A 25,626-nucleotide genomic window follows, 5' to 3' on the forward strand; every position below is an offset into this window, starting at 1 on the left:
GGGAAATTTGAACTGGGATTCAATTAATCAGACTCAGCTTTGATTTGTCCCCATATACGTCTGAACCTAAGACTCTTTTTCAGGCCTTTACAGTCAATGCAGTAAAGTATTTTTGGAGTTATTATAAAAATTCCATAATTATTTATTATGGAAATACTATAATGACATCATTATATATATATATAATAATTTTTATTGTTATAATATATTTTTATTATATATTATAATATTATAATATACATAATTATATATATAATAACATCCATAATTTGGACTTCCAAGTGCAATTAGATTTCTTTGCAGCCTGAGTAGTATTTCTTGCTTTCAATCTGTGCAAATCCTGGAAGGCTGCAAGTTTTGTTTCCACATGTTCAGGTTAAGTAGCATGAGACTGAAAAAGTTATATACCTGCACGATTTAACAACAAAACTACACAGATGACAGATTAGAATTGCTGAATTTTAAATCACAGCACTTTTGGGGAGTTTTGGATTTGCCAGAATGTTTTCATTAGCAGAAGGCAGCATTCCTGGGTTCAGGACAGTAGCAGCTGTGAAGATGAAGACAAGAATCAGTACTGACAAGGAGGTGGCAATCCAGCTCTCCAATCCCAGTCCTAGATTTCAGAGGCAAAAAATATCACTTATCACCTGTGCCCCACATGGAATAAACAAAATATATACACAGCAGAGCACTACTCAGCTGAAAATGTCAGGGATGTCAGGGAGGGAGCAAAGGAAATAAAGCTGGCAAATAAATTAGAGGCTGAATCAAAGAATATTAAGGAAAAAAGTAGCTTAACAGATTGCAATTGATTATGGTAAGGAACAAATCCATATTTTGCAGTATACTTCAGTAATTCTGATGTCTGCAGATCACCAAATGTTTACACAAATAACAGCAACAAACATGGCCATGAACATACCACCTTCTGCCTAGAGTATGAGAACATATAACCAAAGCAAAAAGAAAAATTCCATTAAAAATACACAACAGAACAACATTTTTGGGACATAAGAGCTTGAATTACATGTTAGTCTTCAAAACTATAGTATTAGCTTCATGTCTGTAAGTGCCTTTAATTAGTACAGTTATTCAATTTTAGAAGCACTCTGTAATAGTAATAGTACATGGTCATGTACATGATATCAGTTTTCCCCTGATAACTTGAATTTCATGTAAGTGTTTGGAAGGTTTTTTTGTTTTTATTGGGTTTTTTATTGGTTTTGGGTGGTTTTTTGAAGGGGGATGGTGGTGGCAGGGGACAGGAGTGAAAATGAAACACAGAGTCAAGACACCCTGTGGTTACCTAAAACAGCAGTACAGAAAAAAAAAAAAAAGGAAAATGTTGCACTTTCACATATGGATGTTTTCCCATTTTCTTTCTCCTTCTTATTTGGAAAATGAGGAAGGGATGAGCAAAAAGGTTCCTCTTTTCCTGATGGAAAGCTGTAAATAGTCAGAGTCTCTGACTTGATATCCTGCTTCATCCCTTAGCAGATAGCAAGGGGGTGCAAGAATCTCAGCCCTTCATAAAATATTTTTTGCAATATTTCCTTTAATAGAATGGTAAATCTGAAGTGCATTAATATTGTCTATTAACTGCTGTTACTACATTCACTAAAACTTTTTGAAAAATGCCTTCTGAAATAATTTCTTCACCAAGTTGAGTGTACTTACACCATCACATGAACATTATATGATTCTGATTTCTTTACTTAAAAGAGAGATCCAAAAGATTTTTATTTCCTTAGGCATAGGAAACAAAATAAATACATAAGACTTGTTTGAATAGAAGGGAAAAAACAAACTCAAAGACACTAGAAAAGAGTTCATGTCCAAAAACCTTTATTCATATTTAAATAAAAATGCAAAATATTTCAAAATAAACGTTGCCTAACGTAGAAGCTTGTACTCTGAAGGTTCTAGTTTACAGGTATTTTTCTTTTCTCTCCAGCTTATATCAAGACCTTTAACATGACATTCAAGACTGTGCCTTACTAGAGAAAACTAATCAAAATAATTCAGTCTCTTCTGAAATAAAGGCTGGCAAATAATATACTGCTTTGCCTAGTACATTGTAATAGCTGACCTCTAATACTTCCCTGGAAGATCTCATTTATCTTGAATTATAGCACAAAGAGCTTTCCCTTGATTTTCAGTGTTCCTCTTTAGTAAAAGTGATTACCTTATGTATGTGAAAATCACAGGGGTTTAACAAGACAGAATTAAAGTGAAAGCAGTTTCATCACATAGACAGCCAGGATCTTGATGAAAGACTGGAAACAGAGCTGCTAAGAAGAGAAAACTTAAAAGTGTAAAATAAGCAAATGGACATTTTAAAGAGAGCTGAAATCCTTCCCCAAACTGTTGTTCAGATGTTGGCTGCCAGGCTGACTGAGGGGGCTGAGAACTGGCACACACATGGGAAATTTTCCAAGATTTACTTCAGTCTTGTTAAAACTGATCTCACCCTCCTTCCAATTTCAGTGCTCATTATTTAGCTTCAAATGGAGATATAAGCTTATGCCAGACATGATCAAAAAAACAAAGCCTTTTGCCACCCTTTTAATTCTAACTGAGGTTGGAATTAAAAAAAAATATGCAGGAGATGGGATGGGAACTCAAAAACCTTTGTCTCAGTTTTCTTGTTTGCTTGTTTATGAAGGTAAAAATTGTCAGCAGGTGCAGTTGGTGCTACTGATGACATTGAAAATCTGACAAAAACTATGTTTCAGGGAACACAGTGCCCTCTGGATACAGGGATGATATTCTATTTTATATTATGTAGCTTGTCTTGCTTGAACTTAACCTTCTGCTCCTCCGTGGTTTGGTTTGCCTGAGGTTTTCCCTGTGTTCCTTCCTGTTCAAGGTATCTGATATTCCAGAGCAACTAAAAAAGCTTAGCTACTTGCATCTCTCCACTGAATTCCTTCTTGAAAATATAATAATTTATTTTTAAATTAGAAATCACAGTTCACACAGCTGCAGAGAAAAGGAAAATTCCGTTCTACAAGTGGTGAAGAGTCAAATAAGGTTTTCCTCTCAAATGAAGCTGGAAGCTTTTGTGGAACGTGCAGTTTGTAGGCAAAGGCACTGGGGATAAGAAGTGAAGAGCTGCTCTCTGCATGCCTGAGAAAACTGGATTATTTGAATGCAAAGATAACAAACATTTATCTTGGTAAGTGGCATGGGACAGAATTAAGCGCTGTTGGATAACTACCTCCGAGAATAAAGAGCATGTAGAGATGCTCCTTTATTTTTTTTCCTTTTAATTATATGCTGTAGGTCATTAAATCTTCTTATCATACTCCTACACATTCAGTTCCTAATGTAACTTGAATGTAATTGCGTGTTTTACCAAACCAGATTGGAAGTTAGTCTTTCTTTAGCAAATTTTTATTGCAGGAGCAGAGGAACCAGACAATATGGTTTGGGGGTATAATTTGCATGCATTATATCAGATGCCATTCTGTTTCCTGAGGAAAAAAAAAATAATAAAAAAGACAGAAATTGGACCCAGACACTGCTACTGCTCTGTCACTATCATATTTCTTCACTGTATTCTGCCACGAGCATATATAAGGCAAAATTCATCATATGCTGTACACATAAACTTATAATGCTGTTCTTGTAAAGTACTTCAACTATTGACATATTTCTGAATCCTAGGGCCAGAACTGATTTAATTTCCTGCATTAGACGAGTGTTGGCATCAGCTTTCGACCAAAAAAAAGGAGTTCTGAATTTTCATCTTTGAAAGTAATGATCATTAAGTGATAAGGCATGTGGCTTCCTAGCCTGGAAAATTTGAAAAATTCAGTCCACAAAGCTCAGAATCTCCTGGTTATGTCTTATTTCAAGTTATCCAAAAATTGAGAAAGGGCACTAACTCCAGATTTTAGTCTGTTGTTTGAAATTCCCCTTCCCACTCCTAGCCTGGTTAATGTGCAGTTAGATTAAAATGAAGGGAGAGGAATCTCTCAGCTGCCATACCATTAAAAAGAAAATTGCAACAAAGATGGTTCAGATGAAAAAAGAAGAAGAAAAAAATAGGTGTACCAGATGGTTCTGTAGGTATATATATCTATATAAAAGTATTCAGGCGCTCTACAAAGTTCATAGTCATTGGTCCACAAATGATACCATGTAAGGATGTAATTTGAAATTAATCTTATAAGAATTTTTGGAAGGAGAATACAATGTTTTGGAATCTCAGCTGGTTTTTGGGGAATTAAGGTGATGGTTTATGATGCATGCAGGTAGAAAGGATTACAGTTTTCCTGGCCAGGGAATAGTGGCTGCTGTGGTGAACCTCCAGCTCAGCCATACAGGCTCGGAGAGTGGGTCAGGATGCAAAACTGGAAAGGGAAAAACAGAAATGAAGGAGTAATACTCAAAAGGGCTTGTCTGTCCTTAAACACACTGAAAGAATAAAAGCAGATACATTTGAAGGAAAAAATCAACTGCCAAACATGATGGTGCAGGTGAGATAAATTGGCTGGTTTTAAATCAGGAATACAGCCCAGAAGGGGGACAAAGCCATTAAAGATAGATGATAAAGAAAATAAGTAAGAAAAAAAAAATGAGCTCTACAATGAAAATTGTTAATTTTTGTCCCTCCAAAATCTAAAAATTATCTTAAAAAGACAAAGAGTGAAAACCAAGTTTACAGCACAGTCACATTGGGTTTAATCTAAAAGACTATGATGAAATGAAGAGGAAAATCAAGGGAAAATACTAAGAAACAACAGAGCAAGTGAGAAATGGAAAAGAAAACACAGAAGGACACACTGCTTGGGAGAAGGAGAAAAAAAATGAGGATGCTGAAAAAAGCCAAGTGTACTCAGGACCCTCTTAGTAGCTTAGGGTTTTTTTAAAAATCAGAATAAGGAAAACACAGATCAAAGCATATGCGGTTAAACTCATTCAGGTCAGAGGATCTGGTGATATTTATTTTGATACAATTTCTGAATTATTGATGATCATATGTGAGAAGTAATGGGAAGTGAATGAGCCTAGAGAATTGAAAATGGGCATAGACACACTTTGTCTTCAAAAATGATTAAAAAGAGGACAAACTGACCTAAGTTTAATACCCAGGGAGATATCTCAAAAAATGACTATAAAATTGATGTGTAAATACTTTGGGGATTAGAGTATGGATCTATCCAATGCCATGTGATATCAAGCCAATTTCATCTCTTTCTTTGAAAAGGTCATTTAATCTACCATAAAACTAACACAACAACTGTAATGCAATTTGAATTTTGTTGGGCTCCCACATGAGATTTACATGAAGTGGTTGTAAATAAACCCACTTTGAATTCATAGCTAATATAGTTGAAAAATATTTTGGGAAGAAAAAAAACAACATAAAAAAAACCCAACAAGCCCTGTTGTGAATATTAGCAGCTAATCTTAGGAGAATTCTTCACCATTTAGTCAAATCCAAAGTGTTTGAGATGTTATAAAATAATGTCAATATAGTTTTTTGTCTTTATATATATATATTAAAACATATTATTCTATTCTTGAATGTCCTCTTTACTTAAAATATGGGTTGCATCTTAGCTGGTTTTGTTTTCTCTCTACACATAGTGTGTAAATACAAAATAAGATCTGTCTGCCCTGGGGAAAGTGTTACTTTTCTCCATTGTCTCTTTCTGGCCTTCACTAAAGCAATCTTGGTGCAGGCAGGATGATTATGCAGCTTAATGTTCAATTTTACAGGGAGCTTTTGGAATTGTGCGCATTCCAAATGTCTTCCACCTGACCTGAAACACCACATTTTCACTATTTTCGCGTGAATTTTCTCGTACTATGTTCTTAGTTGCACTGAATGTTATTTATCCTGTATCCTACCATGATCACAGGTACCTTTCGTGGAAATAAATGAGTGTTTGCATTTCCCCCTCACTCCCACACAAATTCCCTTTACTCTTTCCCATTTCCCATCAGCTCTGATCTGACAGGTGGGTGCCCCTCAGCCACATTCCCCCACCATCTAAAACACAGACTTGTCTCCATCCAGATGCATTGCCTGAGATTTTTGAGGATTGTTTTGTTTTCCAGTGGGGAGCTGATAATCTGATAACTCTCAAGACTAATTAATTCTTAGTAATCTCATTCTTGGACATTTCCAGTCCCTGCTGAAGTAGCTCAGTTATCTTTTACTTCCTAGACAGCAAAACTAAGAATGAAGCATCAGCTTTCTTCTGTTCCATCATCTTCTTCATTGAAAGGGATTCAAAACCTTGAGTCTCACATCTTCCAGGCTAAATACAGTTTGTGTCTAAATTAGCAAGTAATTCATGCAACACGACCATATAAAGAGCATATCAGCTCATTTCAGTAGCCCTAAATGGTCTTTAATGTTTATTTCAATCAAAACCATCCTGTGGTTCTGTTTCTTGTTATTTATTCTACTGTTTCATCATTCCCTATAACAAAGTTAGTTCTTCTCAAAAATACTTTTCTTTTTTGATCAGTATACACTTGTCTTTGAGGTTAAGCCCTCAAAAAATTAAAACTTCAATGTCTAAAGAAAACATTAGTCTTGAGGAAAAATAAAAGTAAAGGATATGAATCAACAAAATATCATTGTCTTTTGAAAATTTCTACTTGGAATTTAGTTTATTTTACATACCAAAATAGTGCTCTGTACCAAAATTCAGCTTTTATTTTCTTTCCTATTTAGCCATGCATTGAAACTAGGAGCTGACAGATGGGGATTAAAAGCATGTATCCTTTGGACCATCATTAGTGCTCATGTCTGCATGATGAGAACCTCAGATCCTTTCCTCAGAAAGCCAAACATTTTGAACATAAATTTTAACACTTGCACTCTAATATTTACTTCGAATGCTAGCATCACTAAGAACCCAGAGATGTTATTAATAAAGAACTGCTCATGAATAATTTTTTTTTCCCCAATTATTCCACTCTGCTTGAAAAACATCAAAGTAGATTTGAGCTGGAATTTTCATTTACAGGGGCTCAAAACATGTAAAAATATTCATGCATCACAGTAAGTGGTGCTTCCTCTGACAAGTGGACTATTTCCAGTAACAAGAAGTCAGATTTTGTCACATAAATATATAGTAAAGCAAGGATACAGAAAATATGTTGGCAATAGCAATATTTAATCAGCAAATAGTTCAGCTCCAGCTGAAGATGTAAAATGCATAGCAGCCTTTCCAATATAAAATTCCTGCTTGTCCTATGCCTATAAAACTATCTTTGAGGCCACCAGCTCCAAATGTGTTTTTCTATTAGTTTTGCCAAAATTTTATTTAAAACACATTCTTTCTCCTTCATTCTTGAGCCTTCTCCTCCTGCCACATGATTCTCCACCAAAAGAAAAAAAAATATAATGCGAATTTTCTTCTGATTTTCTTTGCAGAGCCAAAGAAAAAAAAAAGTTCATTTTCATGGCTCCTGTCCATATTGTACATTAAATTGCGAAATGCTTTTATTTTTACAGTGAAAGCTGGATTTCACCCTAGAGAGTCCAGCTATTCATGTTCCAATTTCTCTTCACAAGGGAATAAATCCATTGATTTCATTTATGACAATTTTTGAGGTTTTCTTTCCCTGGCTTCTAAGACAGTTTTAAAGGACAATTGAAAAGAAATACATCTGGGGAAAGAGCAGCTGGCAAATATCCCTGGCTGAAGATAATCAAATGCCTGTTACTCTGACAGAAGAATTTTCATTTATTCTTGAAAAGTTAAAACAGCACCACAAATCTGGAGGGAAGACCTGTTTACATCTTAGTAGTCCCCGGAGTTGTTAAAAATGTGTTGTTAGCTAAGAAATGTCTGTAAATTAATTGCTATAATTCACTGAGTATTCTGTGTACTGATTGTAGAAAATGGCTAGAAGAGAGGCAAACTTTTCTTTTACTTCTAGAAAAAATATTCTTTTAATAGTGACATTTATTATAAAAACCACATCAATAAATAGTTTTGAATTCCACTTTAAAAATCATTATCACTTATATTTACTCTGAACATTCACAGACTGAAAAGAAATAGTATCCCTTTCGAATTCAATGGATATTTGAGCCTAAAATGAATGATTTGGTGAGGTATATTGTTACTGGGCAATATTTTCATTAAGAAGCTCTCTACAGTCAACAGCTATCATGCAGCAAATATTTTTAATACCTTTACTTGCACTGTTCCTATGAGTAGGGATTAGAAGAGTCTTAAAGAGCAGCAAAACAAATCTAAATACAGATCACCTTTCTCTTCACTTTCATCTGGTATCACAACTATCCAGCTCACAAACTTTTTTCATCTTTGTTATGTCAGCAGCTAAAAACTACCCAGGGACTGCAGGGCACTGTAGGGTAAAAAAGCATGTCACCAGAAATACAGAAACACTCCAAGAGCATTCCATGGGAAGGATAATAGGGATTTGAAAGCCCTTTGTGCTCGCCTCCTGCATATCCTCCCTAAATAACTCCTGTGCATGGAACCTCTCTGCAAAACCACAACAAAGCCTGATCTCACCGGGTTCAATTAGCTCTTAAAAACAACCCTTGTGGAGGCTATGAGAGGAAAACAGCTGCCTTGGGTAGGTGCACACCAGCCTGTGAGCAAGCTGGAGGACAATGGGGAATGATGGAGGGGGTACTCTGGAAAATAAAAATTGAGAAAGTAAACAAGTGTGAAGCTCTGCTCTCTGAAAGAAATGAATTTCTTAGCTACAGGAGCAGATAACAGCAAAACTTCCTTCAGATTGTTTTTCAGGTGATTATGTCACATAATCAAGGGAACCAATTTTCCTGGGTTGATGACTGATACAAGAGGAGATTGCTGGTGGCTACTTGATTAGCAATTTGTTTATATTAATGAAGGGGAAAATATCCAAAAAGACAGAGTGGTGGAAGAGGAGACAATTACAATAAAGGAAATTAGCTTCCTTGCACAAGGTGCATTTAGATGTTTTGAGGCACACATGGAAATGAAAACTGGCATTTAATTTCTCCCTTTTATATTGCCTGCATTTCAGTTCTACCAAAATTGTAGCATTTCCCTTAAATCCACCTTTCTCATGTCAGCAGGGCCTCTTCTTACTAAAGAATAAATTCTTCTGGACAATTCATGGCATTAGAATCCTAAACCACAGAGAAGAACTGAAGAAATAACCCAGCCTGGGTGTAGAGCAAGGAGAGACAAAGGGAGAAGGGGGCCCAGAAAAATGAATTTTCTTCCCAGGAAAGATCCTCATTTCACGGCCATTGTTTTGATCTTGTGTTAACAGAAGGGGTTCAGAAATGCTCCAAATTTCCACATTTCAGAAATGTGACTTGCTGAAGTAAGCCAGGTTTGCTGCTGCTTTGCTCAAAACCAGTTTTCTTCTTTTTCTGTGTGGATGTAAAGCCTGATGGAAATTGTAACTTGCAAATCTCACCTCTGCTTCTTTTAATAAGTCTCCAACTTGCAAAAAAAAAAAAAAAAAGAAAAAGAAAAACCCACTCTATTTTCCCTCATACTTTTTGCCAGTTAATGGAAGAATTTAAAGTGTGCTTTGTAAGTTCAACAAAACCTCCATAGAAATCAGCAAAAGGTAAATATATCCTTAAACTGCATCCTTACTAAATACCATGAGGTCTTGCAAGAATAATAAACACTGATAACAAATTGTTCAATTCTCCTTAAGCAAATTATTTAAGCTTTTCTAATTGGAAATTTGAGCTCTGGAGCAAAACTGAAATTTTATTACAGTGAGTTTTAAATATGGGATTTTTCCAGATACCTCTAGGGAATACTACTTCATAGGATATTTTAATTCTTAAGGAAATGGGAGCAGTAATGACATTTCTCTGTTAATAGTCTTATTAGCCCATGTTATTTACTCTTAATTTATTTCTTTCTGAATCCAAACTTAAGGATTTGAGTAAATTTCATTCTATTTACCATCAGTGTTGGTTTAGAGGAGGTTAATTTTAGAGAATAAGCATTTTTAAAAGTCAATGCAGCAGGTGACATTATTTTTGGAGTTTGTAAAGAATTCTGTCCAAATTAGAAAGTGGTTCCACATTTCTGGAAGTTTCTTGTGATGCTCTTTGTAAGTAACAATTCAAATTGGGCAATATTTTCAGTGGAAATGAACATTTTTGTTACGATTCTTAGAGTGCCAGATAATGTCAGCCACAGATTAATTTCCTAAGGATTTGTACGTCACATTTCCAAATAAATTTTTAGCGCTTGAAAGATAAAAGGAAAATAGATTATTTACTGCAACTACTTCAGAGCTTTAGATTAGATCCAACACAATGGAAATAAAATATAATGTTCTGTGTTCAGATATTAACACAGTGATCACCTGAACGTAATTCACTGCATTCACTGTACTCTCACATAATTTTGGAGACACGAGAGTCAATAATTTTAAGGATGTGGGTGACAAATATGGAATAAGTTTCTTATTTCCAAGTGCCCTGGGAATCCTTGACACAACCATTTTTTTACTGGAAGAGGTTGTTAAATTCCTTTCAGCTTGACAAAATGCAGCCAACAAATCTTAAAGTTTATAAGGATCTTTATTTTTTTGAACCACACTGGGAAGCCAAGAAATATAAATCCCATTCTGAGAGTAAAGGTTTGCTGTTATTGTTAAAATACATGTAGCAGCACAGAGTTGATCGTGGAACGCCTAAAAGGAAACTTAGAAAAGTATTGTCAGGGGCAATTTTTATGTTCATTCTCCTTCTTTTTTAAAGTTCCAGCTTTGGAACTTTAGAAATTAGAAATAAGCTATTAGAAATAAGCTTTGCCCGCTGGGTCTTATTTTAAAATTATTTGCTTTTATGTATAAATATCTAAAAAAATATACAAAGATCAGAAGTTCTAAATTACACTTTTTAAAAAATCTCATTTCCTTGAAACATTGTTCACATATCAGTAGTGCTTTCCTTATTTTTTTCATAAAAGGTGGCTACTAATGGTATAAAGATGAAATATAATCACTATGTCCAAGCTGAAAACCAAATAGGATTCTTTAAAGAATCTGATGCAAGACTAAGTCACCTAGAAATGGAAATTAAGTATGCTTGAAGCATTAGAGTTCTAACCAGGACTGTTTTGCAATCCCATATTTGTCTCTCAGGGCATCGGAATTGGCTCTTCCAGAAAAAATCTGCAGACTTTTAATAAGAAAAATCAGAAATACAGACCTCTTCAACTTAAAAAACTGAAAAGCTCACTGGAAACAGACCTGAAGGACTTGACCTAATTAGTCTGAATACATTATTTGAAAAGAAAATTAGGTGATGAGAGGTCTGCAACACAGCTCAGCTAAAAACATAAACCAAGCTTAAATATTTCACATCAAGCTTAACTAAATCAAGGCAGGTTTACCCTGTGGAGCAACAGGCAGTTTGACAAAGGGCCAGGGAGACTTTAGACTGTCACAAAAGGTGAAAAACCAGGTGGGAATAATGCAGCATAACCCAAGACAAAAAGGTAGAACACGCCTTGGGGAGGCTGTGCAGAACACCCACTTGCACTCAGTTATTGGTCAGCATGATGTGTAATTAAAGACAGCTCTTGCTCCCTGCCTACTTCCCAGTCAGAGAAGTCCCAGTAGCTCCCGGATTCCTCTTGGCACAGCTCTGGCTCAAGGTCTTCATCCCAGTCCAGGATTTGCTGGGGGCTACGGGCATCTCCTGGCTCAGCACAGCCTTCTCCTGGAGTCCCCTGCTGGCTCTGGTTCACTTCTCTCCTACAAAGCTTTGAACCACACAGATGTCACCTCTGGCTCCAGTTCTGGAGAGCGCAAAATTAATGTCATTATGCTTGGATTGTTCTTATGGCCTTCCCTAATCTTCTCCTACTGCCTCCTGCCAGGAGCACGCTGGGTCAGATGTCATTTGGAATGGGCAAAATGGTGGAATCATACACAGCTTTCTCAGTGTCACACAGACTTTTATGGGCTGGATAAATCTCTCTCCACTTGGTAATTTTTCAGACTGGGGAGCCCTAGGCTACTCAGCCATTACCTGAAAATGAACATTTAATCATTCTTGTCACCAGCTATAAAATTTTTCCAGGTTCTCCTATGTGCTCCTGCTCAATGTGTATTGGATTTGTAGGCATATCCCATTTCTGTAATGCCAAGTGATGCTGTTTTGTTCTCTATTCCTCTTCTAATAACTCTTAGCACTAGATTTGTTTTTCCCTTTATCATTACTTTAGCATTCATGGAGCTACCTGTCCAAAATATTGCTACCAAACAGCAACAACTCTCTTTTTGTATGTGAAATTAGGTGTCTTTGTCACCATTCACAGTGCTTTATATTTATGTGCGTGGAATTACCAGACACTTTATTACCAGTCACACTGTTTTATAAGGTTTTCCTATAATGTTTCATCCTCTGCCCTGTCTTCACATTTCCAGCTCAGTACCATCACAAAATTTTGTTTCTTCATGGCTCCTCTCCTTTTGCAGGTAATTTATTAAAAGTATTAAAAATCCTCCAGGGAAGAGGTCTGCCGAACTCAGGTGACCTCTCTCTGCTGAAAGAACTGATTATTTCTCCCTGCACTTTGTTTCTTACATTTTTAGCATTTACCCATCTATTCATGGACTTTCTTTTTTACACCGAGGCTTCTTAGTTTTCCTAAAGTCTTTGATCAGGGGCTCTGTGCAAAGTCTTTTTGGAAATCCAAATAGACTCTATCAAGCAGATAATTCCTGTGCCATTTCAATTACCATCTCATTTCCTTTTGCTTTTAAGTTGATTGAATATCATCTACTGCTGTTTGGAATTTCACTTTTATTTCTCAGTTTAGTTTCTACCAGTGAACCTGCTTTCCATGTCTAAACCAATATGTTTTTACCTGCTCTGATATTCAAGATTCTTTATTGCTTGTTTTCTCCCAAAATTTTGATTATGGCCTGCAACCTACACTTGATAACAGATTTCAATCCTCAAGTGAGACAGATTGTTCTAAACTCTCTTCTTTCTCCCAAGTATTTTCTCATGCACTCCAGACACATCAAGCTCCTTTAGATTAAAACTCTCATTTTTTCAAGTGTGTATAAACAGAGAGAGTTGCAGCTTTTTAAACCATCATTTCTAATTCTCCCAAATGCTGTCTCTTTGCAGATATTTGCCAGCTCTTGTCCTTGAATGGGATGAAAAGTGGTTGAGACAGTTTTCTTAAGAATATCATGTTTTACAAACCCGCACACACCATGAGTTTTCAATCCATGACTAAGTCCACAAAAATAAGCAAATAAATCAGCACTCATTAACAGTATTATAAATTAGCAATACCAACATTTCTCTCAAATCTGGTTAGCGAGGCTTGTACTCAAACCCTCCTGCATCCAGGTTATACCTCCCACACATCTCACAAAATCTGATGAGTAACCAGGGCTTAGCTGCAGAAACATTTTATCCTTAACTTATTTATCACTGGTTTTGTCACCTCAAAACCATAACTGACCCATAACAAATTAAACTTACTGCCTGAAAACTCCTCAACACAGTTTGGAAAATCACCCACTGCTCTCTTCTACACCAAGCAGTCAAACAAGATCTCCTAAGCACGATGGGTAAAGGGAGAAGGGAAATATTCAGGATTCTCATGGAATCAGCAAAGTCAGAGATATGCATCACTAGTAACACCTGACAGCAGAGCATCCCAGGAGTTAAGGAAAGGACGAAGCAGGGGAGCTATTAGGGACACAAAAGCAGTAATAAGATATTTCTTTCCTTTCCCGTTGCATTTCCATATTGATTCTTAGCTAAAACTTCCTCTTCTCTACCTTTTTTTTTTTAATCTGTCTGAGTGCAGCTGCTGGGTTTTCAATAGAAACATTAATCACACCCTATCAGACAGCACCACCTTCAACAGGTGATGGAGCGTGGTGGACCCAGGCAGACACCAAAGCCCCTCATAAATCTTCACATGTGAGGGCAAGAATAGAGCATGAGGAGGATCATAAGAGGGGATAAAAAACCCAAACTTTGCCACAAGTCAGCCATTCTCAATTAAAACTAGACTACTGCTGGAATTAAAGTGCTCTCCTCGCTCTCCTGAGCCGAAATTAAGAGAAAGGGATTGAGCAGATGTGCTGCTGTGTCGTGGAGATAATCAATCTGCCAGAATGTGCAGCCCTGGCACAGGTAAAGCTGCTAAAGTGGGGACAAAAAGGAAAATGAAACGAGGATAAACAAAAATCCAAACACTTCTTGTAGTAGTTTATGAACTGCATATCCTCTCGGAAGGTACGTGGGATGAATTTTGAGCCTGAATTGATGTTTTTTCATATTCACACACGTTGCAATCCGCAGGAACTGGGGCCAGTGGGGGCAGAGAGATGGAAAAGGGACATAATTCACTCCCCAGGGTACCGAGGGGAGCTTGCCCTACTGGTAAGCAACACCATGACTGCTGCTGCAATTTCATATTCTGACTAATATTGCACCCAGCCTGACAGCATTAGCCTGCCTCTGAAACATTTCCTCCCCCTCTAAATGGCTAAAGGGTTGTTCTTGGTAATATTAACTTGACAACACAACATTAGGTGTGTAAGCTATTGCACCTCTGTGCCTCCCACACGTTTGTTTTTTCTTTTTTTTTTCTTTTTTTTTTTTTTTTAGACCTAGACATCATAAGGCAATTTTTAAGATTCTGGGAACTTTCTTCAAATGTAAATAATCAAAGGGAGATTTTGCTGACTGAAAGGTTAAAGCTTTTTTGGGTTTTTTTCCCAAGTTTACTGAATTGTCAAAGAAAGTTACAAAATATTTTTAACAGATAAGACCTAGAAGTGATGAAATTCTGCTCAAATTTAACTGTAGGCTTTCTTGCGGCAGTGTTTCTGTATTTGTTCTTTACTTACTCTGAGGATGCTCTGACCCACGGTGTCACCCAATTTTGAACATTTCCAGAGTCTCTTCTCAGGCATAACCAGGGTAAACATCAGTGTCTACCAGGATTTTCCCTGGAGTGGAACATATATAGTCAAAGATAATATTGGACAAAAACAGCCTCCTGTATATATTGTAAATCATAATTTCCATGGAATAGTACAATTTTACTAAATAAAAAGCAAACAGGCACATTTCACTCAGTGAGGATAAACAGAAATAGGCCATGCAAAAATCATAAGAAAATAATCTTGGATTAATTCTAAAGTTTCTTTTGTTTATTCACTTATTAATGTTGTTTTGCTAACCCAGCTAGGAGAAGTGTGAGGGCTGGTATTCAGAAACATCACATAAAAGATTCTCCACAGCACAAAAACTCTACATTTTCTCTGATTTTCCTATTTACTTGTTAAGTTGCTCTTTGCCACATTAATTAGCACATTAAAATTTAATTCTTATTAGCTACTGAAATCAGCTGGCAAAACCTTTCTCAGCAAGCGTTATCCCATTACCAAGCTTATATTATTGAAATTTAACATTAAGTGGTATTTTTAACCAGTGCAATATAACAAAATACTGTGTTTTTATTCTTCCTGCTATCAAGGTCATTCAAACCTTTATAGGAAGGTAATGAGATAATTATCAAAGTGTGTACAGTGTGAGCTGCCATGTTCTAGGTAACCCTTCCATGGAATTCCTTCTTTCCTATACCCTTAATTTCCAATTAGCACACATATGAAGTTTATTATTCCTGAAAGAGCACCAGTGCAATGGAGTGTCTTATCACAGCCTGTATTTAAATCAATTTAATTCAACTCAAATCAAATCAAGCAGATTTATATAGGTTTAAACATCTCCCAGGAATACAGTAAGGATAGACAAGTGTTAACAATGTGATCCTTTTTATAATAAATAAATTGAGGAAAAAAAAAAAAAAGGAGAAAGTAGAGAGGAGAGAAATAACACTTTGGAACAAAAAAAAAAATATTAATAGAAAACAAGTCCTATCTTGCTCAAAGATGAATTACTGTAAATATTTAAGTAACATTTTCCCTAAGGTTTCAAGTATTACTCAGAGGATGTAAATGTTTAAGAAAATCACTTTGGGAAGAAAATAAGAAGTTTCCCTGACTTCCAAGGACTTCTGAAATAACTCTAAGAAATTGGCACACATAGGAAACTACTTTAGAGAAGTTGGACAAAGAGAATCTTCTGCTCAACACTGTTCTGTATTGTTAGGGTTTCTGTTTTTTATGTTTCAGAAAATAGGGTACAAAAAATGGAACAAAAAAGCAGAAATTATCTAATTGTTACTGCTGCTCAGTGCAGGAGTCATGGATAATTAAACCAAATTATTTTTGTGAACTGTATCTTCTCTTGACAAGAGCTTGGAAAATGAAATATTTGTTTAATTAGAACTATGTGCACTTTTTGACAAATCAGTGGAGATTAATAACTTTTATCAGACACCTGGTGTGTTGGGATTCCTTCCAGGGGGGTGGGAGGGTTTTCACTTTAGCTTCCTGTGGTAGCACATTTATTATTTCCTAAAAACCTAACAAGGTTTCAGTTAAATCTGCAAATTTGGCCTTAACTGGAAGCTCATTAACAAAGGGATGTGTTTGATGCTATCATGTAAGGATATTTTGAGCATTAAAGATGCAGAAAAAAAGAGTAGACTAGAGTGTGTCACAAGAGATCAATAAACACCCTCTGGCAAACAAAAGTGGATATTTATTATGGTAATTATTAAACTGTGGTCTGAGATAATGTCAATTTTTGTAATTTTATTTGAAGAAGAAAAGCTTATCAAGCTGAAATTTGTGATTTTCTGAGCAAGCAGCAGGATTCAGAATCTGTAGAAAGAATCAGTGAGGGTTGTTCTTGAGCATCTCTGGGGAACGATGGTTACCTTTATGGTAAAGTATTTTCCTTTATCTCATTTACAATGTGTAAATTAGTTCCTACATATTCACCACCATGTTTCAGAGAGGTCCATGGTGGCATCTGCTAAAAGAAATAATTTTTATTGAAAGATTTCTTTCCTGAATCTGAATCCTTCTTTCTCCCAGCAAGGTTTTATGTTGGCTTTTTTTTGACAGCTTGCTTGTAGTTGGCTGTAGAATTTTTAAAATTACACTAAAACCTGCATATGAATTTACCTGCTTTTCAGGAAAGCAAACAAATGTTCTCTAACATAAACACTGCAAAGGAGAAGATTCTTTTTGACTCTATAGCTACTTGAAATGATGGGGGGGAAAAGAGGAAAGTTAAACATTAATCTGACAAATCTACTCTGATATAAATTATACAGGAGGCACATATTGCTTAAAAGGTGATGAACTTCACATCAAGATAAATAAAGAATATCATCAGGCTTTAAATAACATAGTGGTAAACCCATTAAAGTGTTTGAATAGCTTCATACAGGTGGCATATCTAATTTTCTAGTACAGGAAATTATGACTTGGATGTCTTTCAAGTCAGGACTCAGATGCTGTGCTGATGGTTTAAGTTCCTGAGTCAGACATCAAGTGCAAATATGCTGTTTGCACTGGAGGATCACATTCCTTTCTATTTCCTTTCTCACAGAGAAATAGTACCACACACAGGAAATAACTTTAGCTTACGCTTTGTTTGGGGAATTTTATTTGGAGGATTGGGAACTTCCTCTTTCTTTCTTTCTTTCTTTCTTTCTTTCTTTCTTTCTTTCTTTCTTTCTTTCTCTTGTCTTCTTTCTTTCTCTCTCTCTTTTCTCTCTTTCTTTCTTTCTCATTTGTCTGTTGGGGTTTTGGGTTTTTTGAGGGGTAGTGGAATTTGTTTGAGTTTTTTTCCTTTGGTTGGTAGGGTTGAGTTTTTTCAGGGCGTGGGGTGTACACCATAAGAATTTCAGACCAGGAAAAAAATCTTTCATTTTAAAAACCTTTGTGTCTACAAGAACCAGAAGATCATGCCACAATATTCAGGCAGAAATATATATAATGTCACACCCCACCTCTTTACCAAAATTACTGATACCATGTTGAATACTTCGGGGTCATTATTAATCCATGAGCTCTCCTTATATATTACCCAACAGACCACCAAAGTTTTAATGTGCTGGGAAAAGCTCTGTCTGCTGAACTGTTACTGATATCATGGTTTCCTGGGGAAAATCTGGAATGTTATGCCTTGTGTCAGCTCTCCAAAAGAGGAAGTGCCTGGGCAGGATAGCAATTGGATTCCTAAATGGACACCAGTCCCTGTAAGTGTGTCAGGAAAAGTTTCAAGAGCCTCAAGAAAGTGACAATTGAATAATGCAATTTAGAAATTTTTACAATGTGTGTCCTTCTAGAAATATTTTTCAGGAACTGGTGTTCAGCTCCAAGCTGGAGTCAGAAAGTCTCCTCCTCTAGGTGTTCCCAGCTCAAAATTTAATGTCTCCGGAAGGCTCAGTTTCCCCAGATATTCAATTTTCTTCATTCAACTTAGAGAAGAACAAGAGATGCACAAACTCACACAAAAGCCAAGAATATGCGAGTTAATTATCCCTTCTGGGCCCAGACTTTGAGAATCCATTTGAGATACATTACCCAGGATATTTTACTCTAAACATTTTTTAAAGCAAAATTAATATTCAGTAAAAATGAAAGGCTGGGTGAATACCTTATAATTTTTTCAACCTATGCACAAATGAACACATTAATTCATATCTGAGTTTTCTGACACGTGCTTGCTCATTTCACATGAACATCCTATGAGTGCATTACTCACTCTACAAGAGACAAAACTGGCAAATACTTACTCTTAAGCAGGTGATATTCATGGGAATGAATTCCAGATTCTGTAAAGTTTGCAGCCTCGGTAGAAATTTGATCCTAGCAGTAATATTTGCCTAGTGAGCTGATGAAAGCAGATGATCTCTGCTGTGAGAGGGATTCTCCAAAGGGCTGAGTGCTGATCTAACTTTGAAATCACACACTGAAATTTACTTCAACAGCATGAACGGAATCTAATCAAAAACTGCCAACACAAATTCAGGTTTTATTCAGAACGAGTGCTGACAGCTACTTAGAGATATTGAACAGAGCAGCAACAGTTTGTAACTATTTTATAGAGTATAGAATCTAAAATGATCAAATGTGAGGAACAGTGTAGCAGAAAAATCTTAGTTTACTCTTTTAAAAATTATATTCTCAATTTCAGAAACAAGTAAGCAAATAAAGTATGGCTATTCTGATCTTACTCCAGCTTGTTAAGAACAAAGGGAACCTAAAAAAATACTGGGAAAAAAAAAGCCTGCACCCTAAATATGTTAATTTCCAATTTGCCAAAATAAGAATAAGAAAAGAAACCTTAATCTGTCTAAATTAAGGGTATTTTACTCATTTTTCAATCTTTTGGGAATAAGATGCAATACATTTTCTAAGGACATTACATTCATTTTATATTTATTTTATATGTATTAAGTATACCTATATCTATGTATACAGATGTATAGAGAGATACTATGCAGTCTATAAAGTGAAAAGATAGAATGTGCATTTTTTTTTTTTTTAGTAAAAAGCTATAATAATATATATTACTCAGCTTTTTTATCTTCTTTACAGTTTAGGAGTGTCAAATCATTGAAAGCATTTCATTCAGTGAAATCAAAGCTAAAAGAATTGTATGATAAATATCAGCCTGAGACTCAGGGAACACCAGAGTATTAAGAAACCAATCTGATGATTTTATTTTTAAATCATGAATTTAAAAAGACACGTATATATCTACACTATTGAAAATATGTGAAAATTAACTTCTAAGGAAAGAAGGAGTTAGATTTTGATTTTCCTTTTGCTTTAATTAAGAGTAGCAAGGAGACTATGTTTCTTCTGTTAACGGAATAAAGGAATTTTGTCTTTACCTGAGGCTGTTTCTATGCCTTTGTAAAATATAACTTTAGAACAATGGAGGTGTGTCTAAGGATACTTTCCAGAAATAAGTCTCTCAAAGCAATAATCCTGTCTAAAATCCAGGATAAAGCTCTTAAAGGAGAAATTTATTCTCTTCTATCTTGGAGCATCTCTAGCCTGTAAAAAGAAGACAATAGAGAGATAACTTAGCAAGATTATTAATTAACAATTTCCAAAGACTCCATGATTTGCAACACAAGCAATTGTTGCTTTAAGGCTAATACTGAATTACATTACTGAAATGGATCACTCAAATTTGACAGTCCAAATAAATCCATTGAAGTCCATAAGATAATGACAACAAAATAAGCAACACTTAATGACATAACCTACCTAAAATGTCTGAATTCCAGAAATTCTATTGAGATCTATAATTAAAATCTCATGTACATCATGTTTGCACAAACCCCTTTTCCCTCTCTTCTCCTTTACAGTTACAGCAACAACAAAAAATTCAATTAACCAATACCACAGGACCTGTTTAGGGCTGAAAACTACAGGAATTTCTTTTGTGTTTCCAACACAAAGGAAATATTCCCTGTTTTGGAGACTACAACAGATTTGCTAGCCATGATGTGAGCAATTCCACAATGTTCCCCCTTAGAACCAGAATGTTTTCCAAGGTATATTTAATTTACTTGCACAGACTTGGCATTCCTCACACCTTTTCCTTCAGCTTTCTATGGAAATCTGTGCCACCATCTGTCCTTTCACTGATGAACTCTTCCCTAATTATCTGTGGTGTGGGCACACGAGGTATTTACCAGGTTGTCCTAAGTTTCTCCTGATGGAAACTGGTTTTTCTCTGCTCTCCACTAAGACAGGCAGGAGGATGCTTGCAAGAGGCTTTCTGTTCCAGATGGATGGGACTGGAAATCCCTGGAGAGCTGAGGAAACATCTTTAGGAGCTTCCAAGAATTTCACATTTCAGCTTTGAACCTTTGTTCTGCTGGTGGACAGCCCAGGTGGGCTCACTGCAGTTGTGTGCTTTATAGGGAAATGGTGGCAATCAGAACATTAAAGAAAATCCACCCATTTTCTCACTCCAGGCATCTGAACTACATGCTCTTCCTGAAAATAAACCTTCAAATTATAATCCCTGTTGTTCTTAAAACATTACCATAGATCTAGGCAACTAAACTTCTTCACATTACATTAAAACCCATTATGTGCTTCAATTATTTTTTTTAAATCCCTAAATATTGAATGACAGTTTTGCACTAAGGTATTCATACGTTTTTATTACCACAAAAGAGGATCATGAAATTATAGAAATAATTTCTCTAATTATAGAAATAATTTCTATAATTTCATATACTTCATTAATATATTTATATATGAAACACTGAAAAATATTCTGACCTAGATTTTTTTCCCCTAAGCCACAAGTTTGTTTCTGGTTTCATGACTGTGGACAGCAGGAGAAAAGAGTGGTCAGTAGTACATTTAATTACTTTGGGAATAGTGTGTTTCAGAGTTAATTAAAAGAAGATAACATATTTTCATTTCCCCATGGGAGGACACAAGGAACAAAAAGAAATTAAATCAGGAAAGAGAAATTTCCTAAGTTGCTTCTTTGAAAATGTATTTTCTTCACTTTCTTTTAGAAACTCACTCAATGTTATATTTACCAGAATAAAATGTGATGTATGAAGGGGAAAAATAAATAGTTACTTCTCTGTGAGTTTAAGTACAGATACTAAACACAATTTTTAAATTAATCCCAGACACAAAGTATTAAACACTTCTTCTTTTTCTTTTCTTTTTTTTTTTTTTTTTTTTTTTTCAGAGGAGAGATCAACAGCCAGCAGTGCAATGATACCAAACCAATATCAAGCCTGGGAGGATATAGAGCTGTTCAGCTGCACCAATTCTTCAGGAAATGTTCCTCCTCCCCCTCTGGAGTGATGAAAGAAAAAATATCAATACGACTCTGACAAATCAGCAGAGGAAAATATGATAGCAAATAACCTGTTTCAGACTGTTTCTTGGCATTTTATTAGAGATCAAATCAAACTTGTCTATCCTCAGTGCATCCTCTTTACCCCAATACAAGAAACATAAAAAATCATGTTTTAAAGCAAGGGAGAGTATCCATCTGTTGCATCAATGATTGACAGAAATCCCATTTCTGAAAGCTGAAATGGCAGATGGCCTTTCCTGAACCTCATCAGATGGATTTGTCATAAAAGGAAATGTGTCCTTTCATTTGACATGCTCTTTCCCATTGATTTCCAGATGACAAACAACTAGGAAATGCAGTGAGAAATAAACAAACCATGGCCTCAGACTTTGATTCATGAAGACTGGGGATTTTTTGAATTTCAATTTAATTTTCCATTAAATGAAGATATACTGTAATACAGTCAGCTTCAGAGGGGGTTTGGAATGAGTCCTTTAATTTCCCCCCATAAAAAACACCTTTAAAAGCTGAACTTTTGCAGAATGCCTATGGAGTTTTTGCTGGAGAGTTCAGGCTGAAGTTGTGGGCGCATACCGTGGTAAAGATATTTATCTTCTTTCAGTCTTTCAGTTCTATTATTTAGAGCATGTCTTTAGCATTGGTTTCTTTCTGAACACTTCCATTTCAGAATAAAATTATCTATTTTAAATGGTTGGATCTTGGGTTTTACTTATATTTTGGATCAGGGGGAAAGTTTCTGCAGAACACAAGGACACTCCAATTTCTTAAAGGGTAAAAAAGTGTTGTCCATGAGCATGTTTAATCATTAAAAACAAGTTACAGTACAATTCTGCTAGGTAGAAAAACAGTTTCCTCTACACCAAGTCTTGTCATTGATTTCAGGAATTTCTACTGATTGGTTATTACTTCAGGGTCCCTTATAACACAGGTATGTCATGCCCATTAAGGTAAATTATTAATATGAGTTTCAGACTAACATTAAAGTTCCATTTTGAATTTGCTTGCTCTTTAAAACCGCTTTATTCCTCATCTCCTCAGCACATGGGTCATAGAGACCCACCAGGTGTGTATCATCATCAAAATATAATCTATTTGAGGACTACAAAGCAATTTCGATCTAGGAGTTCATTTTTGAAAGGTTTTTGAAGTGGATTCAAGGAATGTCAAAGCTATTAGGCTACAAAACATTTGATAAAACAATTCATTATTTAATTGAGGACAACATGTTTCCAGGAAAGTGGGAGAATTGCTTCGTAATCCAATCTGTTTCCATCAACCAGATGAGACCACTAGAGCTTTTCCAATTGAAAAGGTACAGGATTTAAGCCGTAATTGTGATTTATTTATGTCCAAAATAGCTCTCTGAATTGAATTCAACATTGTAGTTGCAGAAGTGCAGAACTCCAGCATGGAAACTCTTATCAGAGAGTCTGCCACAGCAGACGAGGGAGCTGCAGCTACAATTCTGGGCAAAACCAGAGATTCTTCTGTCTGCAGCACTTACCAAAAGCCCTTTTCCAGGTTGCCAAGAGGAACTTCAATCTGCAAAAATTTCCAACATTGAGAGGTGTGTAAGGATAGGATAAAATCTTCAAGTATTTAAAAAACTAAATTAAAAACAAGAATTGTTTTTATTCCAGCAAATGAGTGGAAAATATTAGCCCAATGTTATAGCACAGAAGTTTCTGAATTGCAGTATGAAGAAAAGCACTTTTATAATAAATAAATGAATGGTGACAAGCTGCTCCATGACTGGAGACCTCAAGAAGTGATTTGAAAAATCAGTCACTGAGGACTGATTGACATTGGAGCAGGAGCTGGGATTTGTTTCCTCTCTGTTTCAGAGATTTAGGTTCAGACAAAAGAAAAGCATATCTAAGGAAGTATGTAAGCATGCTCACATACTTTTTGGATTTCTTTAAATCCAAGCAGCTTTATTGGCAGAAATATTTTCTCCTGTGACAGGCAAAGCAGTAACTTTCTGATGGGGCAATCTGGTTCTGGCAACTCTCTGCAAGATTTTGAATAACCTTAATTTAAAAAATTTATTTGAGACAGGATAGGGAAAGCTTTGGTTCTGGTATAACCTAATCAAAGTACCTCCCATGTCAAAAAGTTACAATTTTTTTCCCCAAATTCAGAGTTTGACACCTTGTAATTTTAGCAACATCTAGGGACTTTTTTTTTTTTTTTGTAGGAATGGTAAAACAAACCAAATCTCACATCCTGTAGGGAGAGTTGTAGAGAAAATCTCCTGTATTCAAGCTCCCTGAGGAAAAAATTAGGGCTGATTTTAGGAATTAGGACTGAATTAGGGAGCAGTGATAATGCACATAAATAAAATTAAAGCCAAGAAAGAATTGTAAGAGTTATGGCAATCTTAAGAATTTGCTAAATAACCCATGCCTAGGCATTAAAGGGAAGGAAATAAAAATGTATTTTTAAATTGCTGCGTTCTTTGATTTCTCACCTTTTCTTCGTGTCATTCTCGTGTTCACTGCTCCACATGTGAGTTTCTCCACATGTGGGGTCCCCACTGCCAAGCCTCTGCCCCATCCTTGATAACCCAATTCCCTGCACTCTTCCTGTGCCTCCACTTGTCCAAATTTTCCCTTTGTCTCAAACTAAGACTGCATTTTTCAATTCTGCATTGCAGTGTTAGATTTTTAAATACCTCACTCTACACAGGAAACTTGCTGCATTATCTTAATAAAGATGTACATATAGCTGTAGATAGATATAGATTATAGACATGATATAGATATTATTATATAGATTATATATATATTAGATAAACATAGATTATATAGATATTATATATATAATTTATAGAGAGAGATTATATAGATTACATATAGATTATATAGATAGATAGATATAGATGATATAGATGATATAGATGATATAGATAGATATAGATATAGATATAGATAGATATAGATATAGATATAGATATAGATATAGATATAGATATAGATATAGATAGATATAGATACAGATACAGATACAGATATAGATATAGGTATAGATATAGATATAGATATAGATATAGATATAGATGATATAGATAGATTATATAGATAGATATAGATAGATATAGATTATATATATATAGATTAAATATAGATATATATGTAGATATATAGAGATAGATGATATAGATATAGATTAGATATAGATATATATAGATTAAAAAATTCCACTATGAAAAAACAACCAAAAAAACAAAACCAAAAAAGTTCCCAAAAACTTTCATCATCACTGTCCCCCTCTCCTTCCAGATCAATTATTACTGAAAGCAAAGCGAAACAGACCAGCTGAACTCTGACAACTTTTCTTTCTACATTGCCCCCTCCTTCAGACTCTAGCTTCCAAATCCATTATTAATCTTCTCCTCTGCCTTGGAATCTCCCCTGAATGACTCTCAATCCATGGATTATTCATGTTTTGTTGGATTCATGTTTTGTTGGGTTGTGGGTTTTTTTTGAGGTTTTTTGTTGTTTTTTGTTGTTGTTGTTGTTGTTTGTTTTCTGGTTTTTTTTTGTTTGGTTGGTTTTTTTGTTGTTGTTGTTTTGTTGTTTTTTTGTTTTGTTTTGTTTTTTGGGTTGGTTTTTTTTTTTTGCTTTTTTTGACAAATAGGTGTGAACATATGGCAGCAGAGCAATTCCTTTGAGAGTTTATCAGATTCCCTGCTCACACACAAGCTGTCTGCAGAGCGTGTCTGACGTGCAGCTGTGCAGGGCTCAGGGATCTCCATGATCTCCAGAATATCCCTGCTCAGGAATTCAGGATGTGAGTGGTGCCGAGAGAGCTGCTTCATTCCTGAAAATCCTATGTTTTATCAAATAAATCTGTGTTTGAGGCAAATG

At 35.5% G+C, this 25,626-nt stretch overlaps 1 long non-coding RNA gene across 1 annotated transcript; it reads left to right on the forward strand.

Moving 5' to 3' along the window:
* The first annotated feature begins 723 nt into the window (after window positions 1-723).
* Window positions 724-22,452, forward strand: LOC116184568 (uncharacterized). Its single transcript, XR_004149323.3, has 2 exons — window positions 724-3,181; window positions 21,623-22,452. It is a non-coding gene; the product is annotated as an uncharacterized LOC116184568 (long non-coding RNA).
* The last annotated feature ends 3,174 nt before the right edge of the window (window positions 22,453-25,626 follow it).

This window comes from Lonchura striata, chromosome Z, assembly GCF_050655825.1.
Source record: "Lonchura striata isolate lonStrDom1 chromosome Z, ASM5065582v1, whole genome shotgun sequence".
Classification (NCBI taxonomy): domain Eukaryota; kingdom Metazoa; phylum Chordata; class Aves; order Passeriformes; family Estrildidae; genus Lonchura; species Lonchura striata.